The sequence below is a fragment of the Lampetra planeri genome, chromosome 2, assembly GCF_965212315.1.
Source record: "Lampetra planeri chromosome 2, kcLamPlan1.2.h2, whole genome shotgun sequence".
NCBI lineage: Eukaryota > Metazoa > Chordata > Hyperoartia > Petromyzontiformes > Petromyzontidae > Lampetra > Lampetra planeri.
In genome coordinates, this window is record NC_136108.1 from 26,752,439 (window position 1) to 26,770,366 (window position 17,928).

The 17,928-nt window shown below is 50.9% G+C and overlaps 1 long non-coding RNA gene across 2 annotated transcripts in view; it reads right to left on the bottom strand.

Moving 5' to 3' along the window:
• The window catches only part of LOC144730806 (uncharacterized), an 82,185-nt gene that overhangs the window by 24,848 nt on the left and 39,409 nt on the right, over positions 1–17,928 (bottom strand). For both annotated transcript variants that reach the window (XR_013587853.1, XR_013587854.1), the window contains exon 2: positions 13,758–13,900. This is a non-coding gene — a long non-coding RNA (uncharacterized LOC144730806). The remainder of the gene's footprint in view (positions 1–13,757; positions 13,901–17,928) is intronic.

Genomic DNA, 17,928 nt, shown 5'->3' on the forward strand with positions numbered 1-17,928 from the left:
TTGTTCGGAAAAATGGAAGGAACCGGAAAGAGAGGAAGACCTCACAGAGAGTGGCTTGACGATGACGACGACATGAAGAGATTGGTGCCAGAAAGATGTGGCGCTACTTGAGCATCGTGGCACACGACGGAGAAAAGTGGAAAGAAATGTGCAGTTGACACCTACGGGCTATCTGCCCAGGGATCGTGATGATGATGAAAATGCATTATTTCAAAAGTGGCACCTGTCTGCCATGATATTAGTGTTAAATGCATGGCTAGCTTTTTTTAATCTCTAATGCTCCAAATACCTTGCAAATTAGCTGATTGTATCTCAAGTACATTAAGCTTATCTTTACCATAAACTTTATATATTAATGAAATCAATCAAAGGGCATACTTAAGCTGTAAACAATACAAAAGGACCATTTATCGAACAGCAAAACGTAGTCCAAGTCATCACATTCACGATTAATACCGTATCCTCTGTATCATAATAATGTTAATTTCTTGATGTTTTGCCCCGATGCGAATCGTATAATTGAAATACGGTGCATTAGTAAGGGTCACTGAAGGCCCTTGAATACATAAATAACGATGCAAAGTCATAGTACAGCTGACAGGGGAAGCACTGATTGGTTCGAGGGAATCAGGAAGGGAAGAGAGCAGGGGAAATGGATAACGAGGAAGGGAACGGTTAAGGGTGCCATGGTGGTGAGATGTTAACGACCTTGCCTGGTCTACAGGAGGTCGTGGGTTCGATCCTGACCCTGACGCCTGCTGTATATTTGGAGTTTGCATGTCTCTCTCTCCGTCATCAAGTGGATTTTTCTCCGGGTCCTATGGGTGTTCCCTCCACATTTAGAATCATGTGATAAACTTCCACAAGATCAACCACTTCGATGAGCTATCGTCTGTGGCCAGGTCGCTCCTGAAAAAGGAGCTTGGTAAAAAAAATCGTTTAAGGGTGGAGAGTGAGCGAGAGACAGGATTGGTGAGGAGGAGGTAAAGGGGGGTGGAGGTTCGATAATCTTCGAGAAGGAACAGGAAAGGAATATACATAATGGAGCGTGACGTGAGCATGGGGTAGTTGGTAGGGAGGGCTCCCTACGAGTGTAGCGTATGCGTTGTTGGAACCATGAAGCTCCCTTCCCAATGACAACACTTGTGGACTCCCTTTCACATTCATGAAAGAGACGAGATATAATGCAACTTGGAAGAAAGAGCCTCTAACCGATGAACGAAGCTCGCGGCGAAATGGCATTTACACGAAGGGAGCACACACGTGGGCTAACCTGACCTGCATATCTCAACTCTGCAGGAGTCCGTACTTTCATCAGCACACCATCTCCTGCATCTGCCATTTCCCTACCCCAGCTGACTCTCTCTATCTTCTGTGGCTTTCCAACATCCCTCACCTGCAGATTCCAGATGTTCCCCCTGCACTTATACATAAGATGGCATCATACCAATACTCCAACCCCTACACTGGCTCCCAATCCAATCCCAGATCAAGTTTACAATCATACTGTCTTCAAGATCCTCCCTTGACTAGGTCCTGCTTACCATCCCCCGTTCACTCTTACTCTTCTCGGTGTGCTCCTTACTCCAGCAGCCAAGGCTTCTGTCAAAGCCCCCGATCAACCTTCATTCACTGGGAGTTTGTACGTTTTTTTTCCACTTTTTGTCTTTAGTTTGTTGTCCTTCACCGGCACCTCCGATTATCACGGTTGGCTACGTACGGTGCAAAAGATGTTCAACATAGGATGCCTTCTGGCTTTGAACGCCCGTTACCCAGCCATACATGCTGTCGACTGCCTGCCCTTGCTCAAATCCAGGCTTAAGTTTTTCATTTTTTCCTCTGCCTATAACTGACTGTCTCTATAAAAATAGATATGTCCACTGTTTATATATATACGAGATATAAACACAAATAGTGTTGTAATGGAGGAATGTGGGCCTTTGCAGAGATATATATATACAGTGTGCTCCCTTTATAGATTCTCCACTGCAATAAAAGTAGATAAAACATTGTATTTCGAAGCCTCTGCAGTATTTTGCAAATATTAATACGACACTTATATTCCATATTCTTGGGTCTTTCGGTAAAGTCACGTAGATAGGTTCAAAGAAAATAACAAAATAACAAAAAATGATTGCTCAATTGGAAGGACGTTATTAACCAGTTTAAGTCATAACTGGCTGTGATGTTACCATCCTACCTTCCGATGTTAGTAGTTATATTCGACCCTCTGGCTTTACATGAACAGGTTACATGTCTCACACTAACACAGCCGCCGTCGCTCCGGTCCTGGATGTGGCAGTGGATCTGCGATCTTACATTGACATGCTCATCTCCCACAATGCAATGGCCACGTGGCAGCTTCGTCGTAGTGGAGGTAACTCTCCGATCTTACACTCACATGAACATTTCTCATTTGAACATCACTAGCCCTGCCCACTTCGTTTATGACCCTTGGGCTACAGACATTTCAAACCTTTAAAACAGCCTGCCTCAGCAGCTTTCCCGCTCTTTTTTCTCCTGATGACGATTGCTTGTATTGCGATCGAAACGTCATAGTTTTTTTTATTTTCTTTGAACCTATCTACGTGACTGTACCAAAAGACCCGAGAATTTGAATTCCTGCAGTCACGAAAGCTTTAAGTCAACACTTGTATTCCATGTCTTAACTCTCCTCTGTAAGATGCGGATCCGCCATTGCTTTCACGACATTCGATCAACTGCTGAGAAGAAAGTTCTCGGGTCTTTAGAAACCAGCGGGGTATCTGTACATAGATGACCCTGTATTTTTTTGTTAGGAAACAGTTTGAATGTCGACGGCTGGCGAGTATTATTTTAATGGAACGAGATGAGGGTTTGTAACTGAACAGGACAACAGGCTGTCGTGTCAGTATTGGCCCGTATTCGGTAGTGTTAATGACGCTGCTGACAGTGAAGATCTAGCCGCCTCATTAATACGAAAACTAATTTATGCTCAAGCATGTTAGCGCTCCTTGCATCTCTATATATCACACCCGTCTGTTATCATTGGCGCAATCTCTCGCATTGCAAATGGTTTGTCATTAACTAGAATGGATGAAATTACACGAATCACATTGCATATTGTTTGGCAAATTCTCGACAACATTTTGTTAATAAACAAACGAACAAATATATTATTGGCCGTACATAACTGCATTTAGCAGATGTCCCCCTTGAAAAATAGATTTTTTTTATAATGGATTTATAATTTCGTTACACATGCAATGTTTTGGTTGAGCGTGCTCTAGGAGGGAGGGGGGGCCGTTTATTTGCCACACATTTCCGCAACGAATTAAACGCTGTAACCGAACGAACGAATGGATTCAAGGGGACTTTGAAGAGGCTAACGGAGGCGCTCCATTTGCTTCTCTCGGGCAGAATGCAAATGGAGTTTAAAGAGACGTGGCCGGAGGGGGGGGAAGGGCCCGACGAGTTCGTCGTGACTGCGCGCTGTTCAACAGGAAACAACGAGACGCTATTTTTAAAATCGTTGCGTGTTTGTTTTGTACGCGCGCCACGAGGGAATGTCTCTGCCAAGGCCGGGGGAGTGGGTGGGAGGGAGTGGGTGGGGGTGGGTGGGTGTGGGGCCGGGGAGGCAAACACGCGTGGCGTCTGCGCCAATTAGCGCCGCGTCGCAAATTCATACGAGGCGCGCGGAATGGCACCATCACGGCAAGGCAGGCAGAGAAGAAAGTCGATTTCAGAATGTTGTTATTTCATTATTTGCATGCTTAATTTTTTTTTATATAGCATTTATATAAAGTCATTGGTGTCCCTTGGAAAAGAGTGCCTGATAGACCTTGCTCACCACTCGTCTGATGCGCTGAGACCGGCTGCATATTCCACGGGGCTGTGGCAGAGCCAGTTCATCCTTCGGGGGGACCCAATCTCAACATCACTTGAAGCAGGAATACATCTACATTGGGCCCTGTTCATCTGTAAAAATCCGCCTTGGCAAATCTGCACTATACGAAGATAATTCACTTTCCCCATGTCAAAATCCAAGAAACCCAAGGCATCCGTCCATCTTATTGACTTTTAAATATCCCTAGAACAGGTTTTGGAATAGGTGATGAAGCCTTTGCCGTTTGTAGCACCAACGTTTAGAAACATCCTTGTTTCCTCCCTTGACATCGTAAATCGTCCTTCAAAACATATCCTGATGCAGAAAATGAGTGCTGGATACAGCCACATTTCCCAATGTGATTTGTAACTTTGATCCTTACCTGTGCATCGATACTTCAATTTTTAACGTGGCATTTTACGAAAGAACTGTGTGGTGGTTTCGTGTGGTCTGGGACTGTTTTTGTTTTTCTTTTGCTGCCTTGCCGAAGCTTGCATTTAGTGTAAAAAAAATCCGACTGGTGCTATTACATATGTAGTGGTGATACGCGCTGGGTGTGTACGTCATGTGCCAGCGCGTATGTACGTGTGTGTGTGGTGACGCGCGCTGACGGGGAGGAGCAGGCGTCAGTGCGCGGGTGGGGGTAGTGCTGCTGATTGGCTGTGTGCCGGTGACGCGCTGAGAGGGAGTGATCGGGTGGCAGCGCGGTGTGATTGGTCGAGGAGTGGAAACACGCGCTGGGCGGAAACGGATCGTAGAGATAGCGCGTGGTGATTGGGTAACTGAGGAGCGGTGCCGACGTTGAGGTCCGCATCCGCTCCGTCTCCCGGGAGGAAGAGATATATAAGATGATGCACAGAGGAGTAGAGGGCAGAAGTGGAACCATCTAAGAATGAAGACGAAGGTGCAGAGATAGAGCCCGGAGAGGAGAGTAATGGAGAGTAGAGGAGAGTAAGGTATAAGTGTGTAGCCAGAGAGAGAGAACGGTCTACACGAGCTGAGTAATGTATAGTGTGTAGCCAGAGAGAGAGAACGGTCTACACGAGCTGAGTAATGTAAAGTGTGTAGCCAGAGAGAGAGAACGGTCTACACGAGCTGAGTAATGTATAGTGTGTAGCCAGAGAGAGAGAAAGGTCTACACGAGCCGAGTATGCATACGGTGTAGCCAGAGAGAGAGAAAGGTCTACACGAGCCGAGTATGCATACGGTGTAGCCAGAGAGAGATGTAAAGTCTACACGAGACGAGTAAAGAGTGTAGCAGAGGCGTAAGGTCTACACGCGACGAGTGAAGAGTGTAGCAGAGGCGCAGAGTCTACACGAGACGAGAGAAGAGTGTAGCCGAGGCGCGGAGTCTACACGAGGCACAGAGAGCCAGCAGCCCAGAATCTACGAGAGTCAAGAGAAGCGTAGGGCGGAGAGAAGAGGTCACGAGTTGTACCGTTGTATGGTGACCGCATTGTGAAGAAGAGAGGCCACGCGTTGTATCGTTACAAGTCAAGATTTAATAAAAGAAGTGTGTTCCCGTCAAGGAGTTTCCTGCCGTCATTTTCCAATACTTCATCTGGCGTCAGAAGTGAAACGGGCTTCCAAGCATGGAGACAAGGAAGACCCGTAGGACCCAAGGGATTGACCGCGAGGAAAACCTGGACGACTCGGGGCCGCTGGTGGCGGGGGGCGAGGAGGAAGACTTGCCCACGCTACAGGATCCGTCGACGGCGCCGGCCGAGCGACCGGGGACCGAGGCCGTGCTTCGTGAGGCGCACTCCCGACTGGCGGAGCTGCTGCTCGCCGCCGCGTCCATCTTGGCGGAGATCAGCTCGTCGGGAGGAGCGGGGACGGTGGGGGACATTTTACAAGGTCGCCCCGCAGATTCCCGCCTAAACGAATGGGGGATTCCCGCCATTGCGCCTGGGCCTACTTTTGGCGGGAATGGCGAGCGCCACGTGGTGGTGGGTTCCCAAGCGCGCGCATCGACGTCATCAGCGCGCGAGGGGGTCCGCCATTTTACGTCTGCCGCTGGAGCCGCCATCTTACACACCGACGGAGAGGCGGAGAGGAACCACGAGGCGGATGACTTCATTTTTCAGCAGCGTCTGCCCACGTTGTCAGCCTTCAAGGCGGAAGGCGGTGACTGGGGCAAATTTCAGCGAAGGTTTTTGGCGCATCAAGAGATGTCAGCGTGGTCCGATGCTACGGCGCTGCGGGCGTTGCCTGCCCTGCTGGACGACGACGCGCTCGCGGCCTTCAGGTCTGCACGGAAGTCGGACCGCTCCACGCTGAAGGATGCGCTGGGTTTGTTGGCCAGGGTCTACGGACCTCCCTCGGCGTGCCGCCATCATTTCTACGCAAGACGGAAAGCGGCCACGGAGACCGCGCTGGCCTATCGCACGGCGTTGCTGGCTCTTGCTGATGCTGCGTTCCCTCGGATGGACGAGGAGGGCCAAGACGCGATGGTTTTGGAGCAGCTGCTTAAGTTGGCGCAGGACCTGGGGGTCCCTATCAACACAGCTGACGAGATTGATATTTCTTCTTTGAGAGTCGCCACGAGTATTCAAGCGCACGAGGCCCTACAACGGAAACAAGGAGTTGGTTGCAACGCTGCTGTCGTCGCAGCTCCGGGTTCGGTGGTCACCGAACCCCAAGTCGTCAGCCCACGAGAGGAGGCGTTCGCCACGGGACGACCAGGGGACTGGAGGCCGGGGGCTCGGTCGCCTCTGCGATCGGGCCGAAAGTCGGAGCAACCAAGATCTACTCCGACCCTCGTCACGTGCTATAACTGCGGCCTCCGGGGCCACGTGGCGTCCGGGTGCCGCGCTCCGCGTCAGCGTGCCATGGGTGCTCGGCTGGACGACGACCGAGATCCCAAGTCATCTCTACAATCCCCGGCAAGTCGCGGCACCTCACACGCTCAGCCTGTTTATTCGGCACACATGGGACGCCGCGTTGCGGCGGAGGAGGGCCGGTTAAGGTTCGGGGATTCGGTTCGGCGAGGGGGGTTCGGCCGGGACCAGGGAGACATTGAATGGGCGGAATTGGGGCATAGAATTGTGGCTGCTTCGGCGGGTTCGTCCGTTGTTACGGGATCTATTGATGGGGTCGAGATTAGGGTGTTAGTGGACACGGGGGCATCGGCAACTATTATATCGGACCTCATTTATGATATTCTCCCAGTCCAATGTCGTCCGCTGCTTCCAGTGGATGTGCCATTTTACGCCGCTAATGGGGGATCGTTGGGCATTATTGGTCAGATTAGGGCGTCCATTTGCATTGGAAATATCAAATTGTCGGGACCCGTTTTCGTTTCGTCTTCTTTGGCGGTTCCGTGTCTTTTGGGCACTGATTTTTTGGCTAAAATGCCCATTAAAATTCTTATCGATCAACGATGCATTGAACTGCCATCGGGTCGCCGGATTGCATTTTTGACGAGCCCTGCTGACATTCGGACGGCGTGCGCTACGATACAAGCGGTGGCGACACAGACCGTGCATGTGCCCCCGGGTTCACAGATGTTGATTCCCCTCCGGTTGCGGAAACCATGGGTGAGGGAGGCTTCGGAACAAAGTATGCTTTTGGGTCCTTCTAACAAGGCTGTCGGGGGTCTTGATTTATCGGTGGCTCACACTTTGGTGCGGGCTGACAGGGATCCGTTTGTGATGGTTTTGAACGCGGGGTCGCGGCCAGCTGTCATTCCACAGGGCACCGTGCTGGCTCACGCGGCGCGGGTCCCTGTGGATGATGGGTTGGTTGCGCAGGTGGGCTCGAGCCCCGAGCGGAACGTTGAGCCAAGGGAAGACCTTGAGTGGGTCCATTCGCTATGCGCCGCCTCGGACGATTTGTCGGCGGCGCAGTTGGGTGCGCTGCGCGAGTTGCTCATAGAATTCTCTGATGTGTTCAGTAAACATGAGTATGACATTGGGTGCACGGATTTGTTGCACCACCACATTGAAACGGGCGATGCGGCGCCGGTCAAGCTAAATCCCTTCCGACTGAGTCCCGTGGAGAAGGAACATGTTCAGTCGGCTGTTAACGAAATGCTAGAAGCCGATATTATTTCGCCCTCCTCTAGCCCGTGGGGAGCGCCTATTGTGCTGGTTAAGAAGCAGGACGGGTCCCTGCGATTCTGCATTGATTTCCGTCGCCTGAATAAGATCTCTGTGGCTGACGCGTATCCGCTCCCCAGGATGGATGAGTCCCTCGATGCATTGTCTGGTGCGCGATATTTTTCGACTCTTGATTTGTTATCGGGGTTTTGGCAGTTGCCGCTCGACGAAGAGTCGAAACCTAAGACAGCATTTCGGACTCCAGGGGGGCTGTTCCAGTTTAACCGGTTACCCATGGGACTTCACTCCTCTCCAGCGACGTTTCAGCGACTTATGGAGTTGGTTTTGTCGGGCTTGCAGTGGGATACATGCTTGATTTATATGGACGATGTCATTGTTTTCAGTAAAACGTTTGAAGAACACCTCCAGCGATTGAGAGGGGTGTTCTTGCGAATGCGATCGGCTAAGCTGAAATTTAAACCGGCCAAATGTCACCTCCTTCGGAAGTCGGTTAGATACTTGGGTCACATTGTCGATTCTTCGGGGATCTCCACCGATCCCGCGAAGACGGATTGTGTCGGTTCGTGGCCGACACCTACGTCCGTTTCCGACGTGCGTAGTTTCATCGGGTTTGCTTCTTATTATCGGCGGTTCGTTGAGCACTTCGCCACTATTGCAAAACCCTTGCACGCTCTAACGGCGAAGGGAGTGAAGTTCAAATGGGGACCGGAGGAGGAGGCCGCGTTTCGCTCCCTCCGGGACGCCTTGGTGGGTGCCCCACCCTTGTGTTATCCCGATTTTGCGAGTCCCTTTTTGCTGGACACGGATGCTAGCAACACGGGCATTGGGGGGGTGCTATCCCAAGTCGTTGGGGGTGTCGAAAGAGTTGTCGCCTACGGTAGTAGGGTGTTGTCTCCGGCGGAGCAGCGCTACTGCGTCACCCGTCGCGAGCTGCTTGCCATTGTCTTTTTTGTGCAGCAGTTTAGGCCATATCTCTATGGTCGTCACTTTACGGTCCGAACGGACCACGCGGCGCTACAGTATTCATTGAGGGTCGCCCAACCTTTGGGCCAGTTGTCGCGTTGGTTGGAAGTCCTCCAGGACTATCAGTTTACGACTACGTACCGTAAGGGGTTGCGACACACAAATGCCGATTGCTTGTCGCGGTTGTTGCCTTGTGATGAATGCGCGTGTTTGTCGGGATCGGCGCGCTGTAAACCGACGCTTGCGGGGGAGATGGGGGCACTGGCTGCGACAGCGGGCGCACCGATCGTGGATGATTCCACTGCCTCTCAGGGTCGGGACTCGCTGCTCTCGTTGTCGCTCAGCGAATGGGGCCGTCTCCAGATGGCGGACAGCTCGCTGCTAGCATTGCGCCGCAAGGTTGGGGGTCCCGAGGGGGACCAGGAGCGTACCGGCTCCTATGTACTTGAGCAGGGCATGTTATTGAGATGGGACAGTTTGTCCCGGCGGAACGCACTCGTGGTGCCTTCCGCTGTAAGGGGGAGGGTTGTCTTGGCGGCACACGAACGCCTCTTGCACTTGGGAGTTAACAAGACGCTTGCCCTGCTTCAGCGTGACTATTACTGGCCGGGAATGGGAAGTGATGTGGTAAATATTCTGAAGGGGTGCGTTGAGTGCGCCAGGCGTAAACCACCGCCCGTGGCAGCTAATCCACCGCTGCAATCTATTCAGGTCTCGCGTACTAACGAGCTCGTTGCACTCGATATTTTGGGGCCCTTCCCAGTCACGCCGAGAGGGAATAAATATTTGTTAGTGGGGGTCGAATACTTTACCCGATGGCCTATGGCGTGGCCTCTCGCTAACCAGTCGGCAGCGGCTGTGACGGACGCCTTCGTCCAGGGCTATGTCCTGGACAAGGGGGCTCCCGAACGCCTGCTGACCGACCAAGGTAAAAATTTTTCGAGTAAATTGTTGCAAGAGGTGTGCGATCTGTTGGGTACCAAGAAGGTGCGTACCTCCCCGTACCACCCGCAGACAGACGGGATGGTGGAGAGACTCCACAAAACTTTGACTTCCATGCTGTGCCAGCAGGTGTGCGAGGCACATGTAGATTGGGACCTGCAGGTCCCGGGAGTCCTTGCCGCGTATAGAATGGCCCCCCATGCAGCTACGGGGTTTTCCCCATTCTATTTGATGTACGGTCGGGAAGCTGACCCGCCAATGGAAACGCAACTTGGCCTGTCCGCTCCACGAACTAATTCTAAATTGGCAGAACATATTAAGTTTAATATTCACAAGCTGACAGAGGCGAGGGAGGCCGCACGGCTTAATTCGCGGGCTCGCCAAATTGCTAATGAACGGTTGCGGGCACGGAAGGTGTCCGGGCACGATTGGAAACCAGGTGACAGGGCCTGGCTGCATTGCCCTCAGGCACCCTTGGCTACGTCGCCTAAATTGTTGAGACCGTGGAGGGGACCCGTGGAGGTCGTGCGCGTTGCACGACCCCAGTGCGTTCAGATAAAGTGGGGAAAGCGCCGTTGGTACGTTCACCCCTCCCGACTGAAACCGTTCTCGCCTCCATATGGCCTCCCCTTGTGTCGTCATGGCCGAGCGTGTGACGTGACCGGCGACCCACAGGGGGAAATGTCTCTGCCTGATCCACGCGTATTTTCGCCTGATCTGCTCCCAGGTGTCTCGGATCTGACAGCTGCCGACCACCGGCGGCCGGATCTCCGCGGCGGGGCCGGCCCTTTCAGGCCCGTTCCGCGCCGTCTGGAGCAGCCGGAACCGTCGGACGGTCGTCAATGTCCCGCCCCATACGACGGACCAGCCAGACGGACTCGCGCCAAGTCGTGCTACTTTGCGCGACCCGCCTCGTGAGGAGTCGGGGCTGTTGGTGCGCCTCGTCACTGCGTGTAGTCGCAGGGGCGCGGGGCGCGTTCGTTTTCTGGAATTTGCTTGTATTGTGTTGTTGTTGACTTTTCGTGTTCGTTGTCAATTTGTACATAGTTGTTCTTGTTGTTGTTGTTCTTGTTGTTATGTTACGGGGCACACTGGGGGGTTACGGGGTTTTTTTTTGGTTGGTTGTCATCTTATCGTAGCGGTTGGTTGTTGTTAGCAGCCGGGCCGGCTGCGAGCTATGTGGGAGGGGGTGATGTAGTGGTGATACGCGGTGGGTGTGTACGTCATGTGCCAGCGCGTATGTACGTGTGTGTGTGGTGACGCGCGCTGACGGGGAGGAGCAGGCGTCAGTGCGCGGGTGGGGGTAGTGCTGCTGATTGGCTGTGTGCCGGTGACGCGCTGAGAGGGAGTGATCGGGTGGCAGCGCGGTGTGATTGGTCGAGGAGTGGAAACACGCGCTGGGCGGAAATGGATCGTAGAGATAGCGCGTGGTGATTGGGTAACTGAGGAGCGGTGCCGACGTTGAGGTCCGCATCCGCTCCGTCTCCCGGGAGGAAGAGATATATAAGATGATGCACAGAGGAGTAGAGGGCAGAAGTGGAACCATCTAAGAATGAAGACGAAGGTGCAGAGATAGAGCCCGGAGAGGAGAGTAATGGAGAGTAGAGGAGAGTAAGGTATAAGTGTGTAGCCAGAGAGAGAGAACGGTTTACACGAGCTGAGTAATGTATAGTGTGTAGCCAGAGAGAGAGAACGGTCTACACGAGCTGAGTAATGTATAGTGTGTAGCCAGAGAGAGAGAATGGTCTACACGAGCTGAGTAATGTATAGTGTGTAGCCAGAGAGAGAGAAAGGTCTACACGAGCCGAGTATGCATACGGTGTAGCCAGAGAGAGAGAAAGGTCTACACGAGCCGAGTATGCATACGGTGTAGCCAGAGAGAGATGTAAAGTCTACACGAGACGAGTAAAGAGTGTAGCAGAGGCGTAAGGTCTACACGCGATGAGTGAAGAGTGTAGCAGAGGCGCAGAGTCTACACGAGACGAGAGAAGAGTGTAGCCGAGGCGCGGAGTCTACACGAGGCACAGAGAGCCAGCAGCCCAGAATCTACGAGAGTCAAGAGAAGCGTAGGGCGGAGAGAAGAGGTCACGAGTTGTACCGTTGTATGGTGACCGCATTGTGAAGAAGAGAGGCCACGCGTTGTATCGTTACAAGTCAAGATTTAATAAAAGAAGTGTGTTCCCGTCAAGGAGTTTCCTGCCGTCATTTTCCAATACTTCACATATTATATTTAGTGGCTTGCTAACCTTTTTCTTTAATTTGCACTCCTAGCGTTTTTTCTTATTGACCGCTTCATAACTCATCGGATTCCTCCTCCAGTCTAAATAAAGATACTGATCCTGATGTTGACACCCATTATCGTATTATGCTTTGCTATTAGTGCCCGATGGATGAAGGGCATTTAACACTGGTGAGCAGAATTTAAAACTCGCAACATTTGAATTGTCAGTTGAGGACTCTGCTACAGGGCCACCTGGCTGAACAATACATAAACAAACAAAACAAATAACCTATTCCTTCGTGTGGCTGCTGATGTCGATGCAGAGCATCAACTACAATTTCACATTCAGGTGGTAAAGCCAGACAAGCGCGTCAGACTGATTCACGTGGACTTTTTGGAATTTCACCCCGACAACTTCATGGAATTCTCACACTATCCACAGTTGCTGCAAAAGTAATTCTGCATAATTTATGCCACCGTTTTTGGTTCTATTCGCAAATATTGAACTGGTGGAGCCCCATTGCTCAAACGAAGCGTTACAACCACGGGAGTTTCCGACAGGAATTGGGGATGTATGTGTGCTGATGTCACCGCACTCGCCAAACCATCGGGACGGAACCGACGAACCAGACTCCATCTGTCTCTCTTTCACAAAGACAAATAACCACCGTATAGCCTTAACAGACTGTTGGGGCAAGTGCTGTTAGCGAGCAGCACCTATGAAAGCCGGCACAGCAAACGAGGGGGTGGGTGGCCAGCACCACGCGAGGCCGCCTTTGTCTTCCGAGTGGCGATGTTTATACACCGCACCAGCTACTCATTTGAGGCTGAGTCGACCTACGGGAAGCCTAGGACCGGTTCAAATAATAGTCACTGGTCTTGGCCGTGAGTGGGAGTCGAACTCGGGTCGCCGGGTTCGTATCGCAGCGTGCTAACCGCGACACTACCGATGTGGTAACACACGGACACACACATACATGTTTGATGTACGTGTGAGAGTTGCTCCACTCTTCTTTGAATGTTGTTACATGTTTCCAATTTCTGTAAGAAATGAGACAATCGTCCTGCAAAAGGTGGCACGTTGATGGCTAAAAATGGCGACGTGAATTCAGGCCAAACTGTCTTCCTGCTCAAACGACCATTTCAAACAGCTGACCCACAGTCAGCTGTGGAAATTCTACATTCCTATGACAGGGGCTAACGGAGGTCGTCTATTGTTGATGCTCCACATCGTGGTACTTATTTTTGTCGACTCCAGGGTGATGATGGAACGAGTGGATTCCAGACGAGGACACCCTGGTCACTTATAAATAAGACTATCCTGGCCTCTTGAGTTCTTACCTGGTTACACAAATTATCTTGAGTGGAACGTGCAACCTTACGATTGTAAGGTGGTCCTTCCAAGCGAAATTATTTGTATACAATAGACATTCAAAACATATCCTGGACTAAATATATAAAGCACACAAACACTCACAAAGTACATTTTTAACTTGTCAACCCTACAAATAATAATTGCTCTGCACTCAGGAAAGCCTTACTTGAGTCTCATGCTGTTCACAGGGGAGTTATTCTTTGAGATATTTTAAACGTTCCTGTTTTGGGGTATTTTGAGTGTGGGAGGAAACCAGACTGCCCATATATAACCCGTGCCAATGACGGATAACGCTGTAACTCAACACAGAAAGGTTAGCAACTTACTCACCGTACTGCATCCTACAGGCCCCTCCTTTCCCTGCAGGTGGATGCGTCTTGGAGGCTCCATCTCTGGTGAACTTCCGACCTTGCTTCCAAGCTCCTAGACGAGATGAGCATCTCCCCCAGTTGTGGTGCTGACCTATTGGGGCCCTAAGAAGACAAAAACAAATGTGTGGCCCTCATCCTTCAATGTGTATAAACTCCCAGTGAGATGACAGAAGAGATATACAGTATATGTGTACCGATATGATACAAATCTCGACAAATTATATATATATAGATGTAGTGAATAACAGAATAGAGATGCAGACATGATGTATGATATGACATTAATTTGTTTTTGTATGTTGATTAGCTTGTGTAAGTTTACTTGGATTAGAATTTTAGCTGATGTTTGATGCACCCACATTTATTCACGAATCAGGCGGCCCTTGAGGAACTTGGAGCCCTGCGCTTTTGCCCTACAGCACCAACCCCTGATCACCAAACCTTTGGCTGAGATTCGATGGTTGTGGGCAACGCATTGAGTGCCGTGTTTCCATGACAAACTCGGAAGAGAGGTGGCTCAGTTCACCGACTGGCTCACCGCGGGCTCCCACGGCGGCCTTATCAGGCCAACGTGACATCCAAGCGGGCTCGGGTAGGTTGACACAGCGTGGGCTGGGCAGCTTTGTTTTCCATTCTGAGCCACGTGCTTTTTTTGTTACCCCAAACTGCACTTGGAACCAATGCTCCATGTCATGAGATCAACATGGAAACGGGGTATGCAGTCGACGTAAAATCTTCCTTTGCTAAATGTTTGGGGGTTGCTGTTTTTGTAATTAATAAACAAATATTGCAAATAATTACGAGAATAACGGACGCGAGCTTAGTGGAGCCTAACCAAACCCATGTCTACATTTATACTGGTTCTCTTTGGCAGCGGAGGGAGTGGTGGGTATGGAGGGGAAGGGGGAGGGAATGGAAGGGGTGGCGGGTATGGAGGTTGGAGGGAATGGAGGGGAGGGGGAATGGAGGGGAGGGGGAATGGAGGGGAGGGGGGAGGGAATGGAGGGGAGGGGGGAGGGAATGGAGGGGAGGGGGTGGCGGGTATGGAGGGGAGGGGGGAGGGAATGGAGGGGAGGGGGGAGGGAATGGAGGGGAGGAGGGAGGGAATGCAGGGGAGGAGGGAGGGGATGAAGGGGGGGGAGGGAATGGAGGGGAGGGGAGGGGGGAGGGAATGGAAGGGAGGGGGGAGGGAATGGAGGGGAGGGGGGTGGCGGGAATGGAGGGGAGGGGGGAGGGATGGAGGGGAGGGGGAGGGAATGGAGGGGGGGAGGAAATGGACGGGAGGGGGGAGGGAATGGAGGGGAGGGGGGAGGGAATGGAAGGGAGGGGGTGGCGGGTATGGAGGGGAGGGGGAGGGAATGGAGGGGAGGGGGGAGGGAATGGAGAGGAGGGGGAATGGCGGGTAAGGAGGGGAGGGGGGGTGAAGCCCAAGGAGTTGCATGGGACGCAGACCCATGCTACGGTGCTGATCCCAGAACGGCACCAGGGTCGTTCCTGGGCCACTGAGCCCGCTCGCCAGTGGCCGTGGAAACCTCGCACAAGGCCTGCAGACTTCGCCGCTCTGTATCCCACAAGGCCCTTGTAGCCCTGCAGGCCACAGCTCTGACACTGCACGCCACATGACTCCGACGCCTGCAGGATGCCTCGCAATGAATAGTTGCGGCTGCAAATGATGAATAATATATTATTGGCTGGGGTGAGGTGGGGGGGTTGGAGTTCCTGCCTTGCTCCCCGTATATGCTCCACCAACTCTGCTGACAATGCAAGATTAATTGATGTGTACTTCAATCTGGAACTCCAATATAGTCCTCGTGTTAGCTCAGCATGACTTCCGTATGTATCTTTGGACGTATCTGCAAATTGAGCCCTCAGTCCTTTGTACGGCTTTGATATAAAAAAAAAATGCATTGCAAGTTGTCCATCCTCTGTTGATCATCTGTCTGTAACTGTGACACTTCACTTGACACATTTTGATTGTTTGCATCGTTTTCATTTTCATTTTGAAATTGCTTCATTACACTATCCGCATGGTCTCCACGTAATGTGAATGTGTCTATTGGCTTGGGACGAAGACGAAGAGACTGGATTGTGAAATTTCATGGGCAGGATATAGTTTAGGTAAACATGCACACACATAAAGTAGATGAAAAGACACTGCACGTGCATGCACAAAGACCAATATCCCCCGTTTAACCTAAACAGACTTCTTGGGGCAAGTGCTGTTAGCGAGCACCTATTAAGGCCGGCAATGTGCCACACCATGCCCGGCCACCGTTGTCTCCCCAGTTGCGATGTTTACACGTTGCACCAGGTACTTGTTTGAGGTTGAGTCAACCTATGGGAGGCCTAGGACCAGTTCAGATATAATCGTCACTGGTGTTGGCCGTGAGCGAGAATCGTACTCGGGTCGCTGGATGCATAGCGCAGTGCGCTCACCACTATGTTACCGATCCCCCCCCCCCCCCACAAAATCCCACACACCATATAGCCATTATTACTGTCCTTTTGTGCGTGTTACAATCGTCCCGTACGGTATATAGGGTAGCAATGCACTCCAACAATTACCTATCACGGTTTCATTACTCGTGCTATACAGTCGTGTGATAATCCTCGTGTGGATGAATGTCTCCCCGTGTTATTAAGAGTGGTGACTTTTTTAGCACCGTGTTTCATTTACGCGGGTCGGCGTGGGTGGGTGAAACGGGAGAGCTTGACCAATTTAAATATCACTCAATGCCGTGGTCCCCAACAAATGTAGCTCAGGTGCACGGTGCAAGCACTCCTGTGCCACCCGCTCCACCCCGTGAAAGTAGCATGTATTAAGAAGTGTTTTAAAATTGGATTACAGAGTGACCGGAGATTATGGTGAAACGTTAGATAGGAGTCTCTGAGTTAGACTTTACTTTGTTTTGATCAGTGATGGAGACGACCTTTTTATTTTTTTTTACGCGTCCAGAACAAACTCTGTAATGGTTTAGGAAACGAGGGCTGTTGATTTAAGGGGATGTTTTTGGGGATATTTAGAGACTTTCAGCCTTCAGGCGGTCCCGCAGTCAAAACGAGACTGCTCACGTCGGCCTCGGCAAAGCGTGTGCGCTGTAAATGAGTTACCCGTTATTGTTCGACTTGCATCCCACTGGGATTTTTTGCACACAGCGTCGATATGCGGCGTTTTTTTCTGGAAGACTTTGCTGTTTTCTCCTGGATTTTTCTGTTGCGTGTAGTCACTTTAAGATGTTCTTTGTTCACGTTTTTGTTTGTTGCGGTTGCATCCGAGTCAAGAGCCGCATGGCTCACAGGGCTATTCCTAATAAATGAAACTGAACAAAAACTGCAAAACCCGTGACATCGTTCACCCATGCTGGGAGCGGAGGAGGGCGGACGGTGAAGTTACACGCCCCCCCGTTTCAGCTTCAGCAAGGCAAAAAATGAAAGGTGTTGCACCTTATCGGGGCTAAACAACGTCCAAGAGTTGTAGATCTCATGCCACCTGACGACTCCGAGGTCTTTGAGAACACCAGGGACTGAGTGGACTCCAATGCAGTTGCTGCAATGCACGACAATTTCCTGTTGTATATGTACGGAAAAAAACATAAACCAATGATTCTCAGCGTTTATGGAGGCATCCGATTGAATTAAAGACGTACAATTTTGACTGAAAAAAACTAAAGACAATCGTGCTTTTGTGAGCCAATGTAGGGAACCTTATTAAGAAATACAGATAATGGAAAGGATTTTAAAGTCATCGAATAATCATTCCGCGCCACGCTGTAACACCGGCGCAGGTGGCTATTTGGCCCGCGAGACGCAACGCACTCCCGAAAACTATCGCAAATAATTCTCAGGACAGCCTGTCACCTCGGCCCTCGTGTGCTGTTATCAGAATCAAAATCTGAATCTTGAAAACGCACGACGCATGATGTATGTATACTGTATATCTTTCTCCATGCAAAAATGGTTTGAACTCTTCTTTGGTAGCAAAAAAAGTGTTCACTTATTAATGGGCTTTTAACCGGTTACATTAATTAAATAAAATTAAGCTGAGATAAGATTACACATATTTCAGCAAAGACACTTAAAATGTCCCATTCGTTCAGCATAAGAACTGGATATCAGGCTATGAGAAGCAT